A 6,733-nucleotide genomic window follows, 5' to 3' on the forward strand; every position below is an offset into this window, starting at 1 on the left:
GAGAGAGAGAGGGGGGGGGAGAGACACAGAGAGAGAGGGAGGAGAGAGACACAGAGAGAGAGGGAGGGGGGAGGGAGAGAGAGAGAGAGGGAGGAGAGAGTGTGTATAGTGAAAGTAAAGTGAAAGTCTGTCTTGCTTGAAATGGTAACCTGGCGGCACACAACAGCTCTCATGGTGCATTGACTGAGAACCGTGCTGGTGCCCGTTCAGGCACCTAATCGCGAATCAGCCGACGTGTTCATGCCACAGATTTTAGTGTTCAAAACTAGTTCAAAACTGGTGTAAGTGATTCAAACCTACAACTGGAAGGCAGTGGCTCGATGACTCCCCCCCTACATAAGCAGGTGTCTGATCAGATTTTGAAGTGATCTGATGAGGCGGTCGTTACGATCGGCACTAACGAGAGTGCTGCCCAGCGCATTTGATGTTACAGCATTTCTATGGCAGTAGCTGCCCTGACCAGGATAATAAGACGTTGTGCATAGGGACACTTTTAAGGTTGCACAGCAGGTGGTTTTAACTACATCTGTATTTAAAATTTTAATGGGAGCATTAAGGAAAGCCACGGCCAATAGTGTACCTCACACACTCACACACACTCTTGCTGACTGACCAGCTCTCTCCCTTTAGCCACCACCTCTTGCCTTCCCCCCTCCTCCTCCCAATGTCACACACACACACACACACACACACACACACACACACACACACACACACACACACACACACACACACACACACACACACACACACACACACACACACACACACACACACACACACACACCGGCTCTCTCTCCACTTTGGCCGCCACCTCTTGCCCCCCCCCCCCCCCCTCCCCTCCCCAATGTCCCTCCCCCTCCCCAATGTCCTTAACGAGGTAATTGATGACCTAATTGATTAACATGAGCAGGCTAATGGAGTGCTCAGTGCATTCTGGCTAATTAGCCACTAGCAAGAGACACTTCATAACGAATAATACACACCATCCATCCAGCCCCCATTAACATGGAGAAATACCAATCCCAACACACACACGCACGCACGCGCGCGCACGCACGCACGCACGCACGCACACTATTCTCTCTCTCTCTCTCTCTCTCTCTCTCTCTCTCTCTCTCTCTCTCTCTCTCTCTCTCTCTCTCTCTCTGTCCTTTAGTCTCTCTCACGTCCATAATGAAAGACACATATGGTCTCTGCCAAAAAGTCACTGCATTGCTCCGCACTGCTCTCCAGAACTGAACTGGGTTCCAGCCCTCAGGTCCCAAGGGTAGCTGAAGGGCTATGCACACTTTAAAAAACAAGCCTGTATCTAATGAACTGAGGAAGGTGGGCAGGTGGGCTCGTTCCAGCTAATACACAGCAACTTCATCAGCTAATACACCGCAACTTGATCATTTAGATTCAGAGACTTTATGGGACTTATTTCTTTATTAATTAAATTCTGAAGACCTGATATGAATAGAGAGACTGGCAGACGGCCGAAGGATAACGGTGCGCATGATGGGTAATACATTATACAGTAGGTTATACATGGGCAATTCAGCAGAATGATGACCAGATGACTAAGAAAGGCCTTTGTGCAGTGCAGATGATCAAAACAACTCGTTTGGAAGGCAATGAACAGACACACACACACACACGCACACACACACACACACACACACACACACACACACACACACACACACACACACACACACACACACACACACACACACACACACACACACACACACACACACACACACACACACACACACACACACACACACACACACACACACACGCACACACACAGACACTCAGATACTCACTCACTCACTCTTCACACACTGTTGGGTCCATGGAGGGCGGCCTCATTATATATGTAGGCTACTGTATGTATGGGGTGGGGCCTTTCAGATGACTTTGTGCTTGGACCAGGCAAAGCTATCAGTGACTCTGCAGGTGCAAAGTGTTCCTGTCGATTGATTCTTGTAGCCTTCAGGAACTGGCTGTTAGAGTCAACTGGCACTGGCGGCCTCCAAGGACGAAGCGTTCCTATTGGCTGGCTCTGGCGGCCTCCAGGGACGAAGCGTTCCTATTGGCTGGCTCTGGCGGCCTCCAGGGACGAAGCGTTCCTATTGGCTGGCTCTGGGCTGCCTCTGCTGAGCTGTGTGAACTCCTCCGCCCCCCCACCCNCCCACCTGCCATCGGCGACACAGAACAGAAGGAACAATTTGTCATCATTTACACTGTGAGGTTAAACAGAGGAGCCCCTCCATTCATTTCATTTATTTAAACTCGAAGAATCATTGAGGGCCCAGCCCTCATTTACAATGATGTCGAGTAAAACAAACAATTGCACATATAAAATCATATATAAACAATGAACATACACAATACACCATAAATCATATAAAAGGTAAGAATTAAGACAAACTATGAATTAAAACTTATGAGTTAAAACAAGTGCAAGTATGTGATAAAAAACTTCCCAGTGTAACTTTAAAATGTTCTAATGGCACAAAGGCTTGAAGACCCATCCTTTGTTGTAAGTTATTCCAAACTGAAGGTCCACAGACACTAAAAGCTGTTTTACCCAGTTCAGTGCGGGCATAAGGGACCTCCAGTAAAAAATTGCTGCTGCGGGTTTGGTATGGGTTGGAGTGCCAAACTAAAAGAGATGAAATATAAAATGGGAGTTTGCCAGTGAGGGCCTTATAAATAAAAATAAAATAATGCATGTCCCTTCTGTGAGAAAGTGGAGCCCACCCAACTTTATCATATAACAGGCAATGATGTGTACTATATGGATCCCCAGTAATAAAACGAAGAGCTGAATGATAGACAGTGTCAAGTGCCTTCAGATTAGAGAGTGGTGCATGTCTGTAAATAATATCACCATAGTCAAGGGAAGACAGAAAAGTAGCTTCAATTAACTTTTTTCTGCAGAAAACAGGAAAGTGATATTTATTTCTGTGCAGGAAAGATAGCTTTTGTCTGAGCGTAGTGACAAGACAGTCAGTATGTTTCTTGAATGTGAACTTGTCATCTAGCCAGATTCCCAGGTACTTATAATGTGATACTCTCTCAATAACAGACCCATCTAAAGTAGATATATTAAAATCATTTTTCATGCCATGCTTAGATCGAGTAAAGACCATACATTTAGTCTTGCTTACATTAAGTAGAAGCTTAAGACTAATGAAGGCATTTTGTAGGATATTAAAAGACTGCTGCAATTTCTCCAAGGCTAGCTGTACAGAATCTGCAACACAATACAAAATTGTATCATCTGCATATAGATGAATAGAGCAGTTGGAAAGGAGAGAAAGTATGCTATTTATGTACATGGTGAAGAGTACCGGACCTAATACTGAACCTTGTGGGACCCCCTTGGTTATTAGCAGGGGGTCAGATTGAGTATTACCCAATTTTACAGTATGGTGTCTGTTTGAAAGGTAGCTCTGGAACCATTTACAGGCACTTGCATTAAAACCAATACCAGGCAGAATTTGTAGAAGCAGAGAATGGTCCACGGTGTCAAATGCTTTGGATAAGTCCACAAAGATGGCAGCACAATGTTTTTTCTTGTCAAGAGAAGTGATAATATCATCCATTACTTTAGTAGCAGCAGTAACTGTACTATGTTTAGGCCTAAAGCCTGATTGGAGAGGGCTCAAAATATTATTGGTATTTAGAAATTCTTTGAGCTGATCATTTACCAACTTCTCTAGTATTTTTGAGAGACACGGTAGCTTGGATATTGGTCGATAGTTGTTAGGGTCAGTCTTATCACCCCCCTTGTGCAACGGGGTAATGTGTGCAAATTTCCATAGTGTAGGGACAACTCCAGTGGAAATAGAAAAATTGAAAATGTGCAATAATGGCTCTGCTATTATATATGCCGCAGTGCGAAGAAAAAGGGGATCTAGCTGGTCTTCTCCAGTGGATTTGCGACTATCAATTGCTAATAAAGCAGATAGCACTGTATGCTTAGACACAGGATGAAGCCTGAATTCCAGATCATCGTCTCTGACATTGTCTCTGATACGCATAACATTTCCAGCCCTAGGTATAAAGGAATGATTATTGCTATTGTCAAAACTTTGACTGGCTAAAGAAAAATGTTTGTTAAGAGCACTGCAAATGTCTGATTTGTCTTGTAGTAGACAATCATCAAACTTAATTGAAGAAGGCATAGGTGTAACAGATTTATTGTTTTTGTAATTTACAGCCTTCCAGAATTTTGCAGGATCCATTCATCTCCTGGAAGTCACCTTTCATATTAAATATACCTGTCCTATTTAACCTACACTGTTCCCTCATTAAGAAGTGATGAGGGGGTGCGGGTGGGTGAGGGGTGGATGAGGGGTGTGTTTACTGGCCAGGTAGAGTGAAGGAGGTCTTCCTACATATGAACATACTACACCATGGCTTACTTGTTGTACACAGTCATTCATGCACCACATTTTGTATTCTCTCTCTCTCTCTCTCTCTCTCTCTCTCTCTCTCTCTCTCTCTCTCTCTCTCTCTCTCTCTCTCTCTCTCTCTCTCTCTCTCTCTCTCTCCTCCCTCTCCCTCTCCAATTCAATAAGGCTTTATTGGCATGACAAAAAGGACATCCATATTGCTAAAGCAGTCATACAAACCATTAAGGGAATCACACAGTATTAGAAAAAGGAAAAGAAAAGAACGAAGCCATAGATAGGCCTACATATACTCTAGCCATCAATACAATATAGCCTACTTTGTCAATGACAGGAGGATAAGGACTTGAACGTTACTATTTCTCCAGGTCTAGACAATCCGTACAATAGAGCAAACTAAATTAACATCTCTCCCCAGGTGAAAAACCCATATACTTAAAGTGTACTTTTTTTGACCGTACTTAGTACAAAGTGTACTATTTTCGGCGATTTAAAGTGCGCTTCATTGCACTATTAGTGCGCTGAGGCACTACTAAAGCAGTACTTCAGCACACTTGCAGCACACTGAGGATGCTAAATTGGCACCGCTTTTGGACAACTTTAAGTGCACTACAAGCATACTTTTGAAAGTATGCTCCAAACACGCTTTTCATGCATTCGTATGGCATTAAGAGTGTGCTTGAGTACACTTCTATAACATTTTATTGTTACTAGAAGTTCAATAAAAGTATATTAACTTCATGCTTCTTTGGACTACATTGGAACATTTTAAGTCTGTAAAAAGTATATCATATTAAGTATTGTAAATATATAACAGGTATGCTTGAAGTATATTTACAGTACACTCCCAAGTACATGAAATAATATAAATGTAATACTACAATCCATGCTGGTCCTCAGAGCTTGTACATTACACACAGCCACATGTCACAGTAATGATACAGCACGCATGCCTAGCACGACTGGCATTTACAATCATTGCATTGTTACAGAGATTTCAGATACACATCTCACTTTATTTCAATCTTGTTCCACCTTCCTGCAGTTGATCACATGACTTGATTACGAGTGGTGACCCTCTATTCTTTGTTTGAGCAACTAGTTCCAACTTACCTCTCACCATGATATCATGGGAAATGTGAGCCTATATATGCCAGAACATATACGTGACCATCATAATGACGGTGGGAACATGGTCATTTTTTGTGTACCACTTTAAAATTTTAAAACTCCTACAATAAACACAGAATATAACAATGAGTAATATTTCCATGCAAACCAAAAATATTCCTTCAGGATAAATGGCTTTCTGTTTGAGAAATGTAGCTCCAAGAAGTGCATTGCATGATGGGACATGTATGATGGTGCATGATGGGTAAATGTACTTTGTGTAAGCACACTTTGAAGATATTGGGGTGAAGTACAATCATGGTGCACTTAGAAAAAGTGTACTTGCAATATGTTAAAGCGATTTACTTTAAAGCGCACTATAGAAAATCACACTTCAAAGACATTTGGGTGAAGTGTAATCATATTGCACTTTAAAAAAGTACAATTGCAATATGTGTAAAAAATACACTTTTAGTAAGTTCACTATTAGAACACTATTAGTATATTCCTCTAAATACACTTTAGCCAAACATCTTCGAAGTCCACTTGAAGTATGGTTCGCTAAGTGTACTTTCTTTGAGATCAACTTAATTACATCTAATTAAGTACACTTTAAAAAAGCATATTGTAAACATACTTTTTCTTTGCACAAAAAGCAGGAGTGCACTTTTAACATGCTAAGTACACTTCAGTCATGCTTTTATTGTACTAAATTGAACCACTTTTTCACCTGGGTCTCTCTCTCCCCTTCCCTCCATCCCCCCCTCTCTCTCCCTCCCTCCCCATCTCTCTCTCTCTCTCTCTCTCTCTCTCTCCAGGTTCAAGGGCCAGAGTTGTCATGGCATGTGGTTACCTCTATTGGGCCACTGTAGCTCATGTTGCCGTGGAGATGGAACTGTAATGGATTCCAGTAATCAATTAGCAGCTTCATAGAGCCTCTTACGCAGAGTGACTGGGCCGTGCAGCAGCAGTGGAGTATGGAGTATGCCGGTATGGCTTATCAATACATTGGCTGACTGGCTCCAAGGGACTACCCATAATTATACTCTAGCCCAGCGATTCCCAAACTGTGGGCCGGGGCCCACTGCTGGGCCATGAAGGCATTTCAAGTGGGCCTTGAAATCATTTTTCATAAAAATCTAAATAATATTTGTTTCTGTGTTGTTGCTGTTGAGCGTTATTACCTTTTGGGTCAGAGGTGGGCCCCG

This window comes from Engraulis encrasicolus, chromosome 18 (assembly GCF_034702125.1).
Source record: "Engraulis encrasicolus isolate BLACKSEA-1 chromosome 18, IST_EnEncr_1.0, whole genome shotgun sequence".
NCBI lineage: Eukaryota > Metazoa > Chordata > Actinopteri > Clupeiformes > Engraulidae > Engraulis > Engraulis encrasicolus.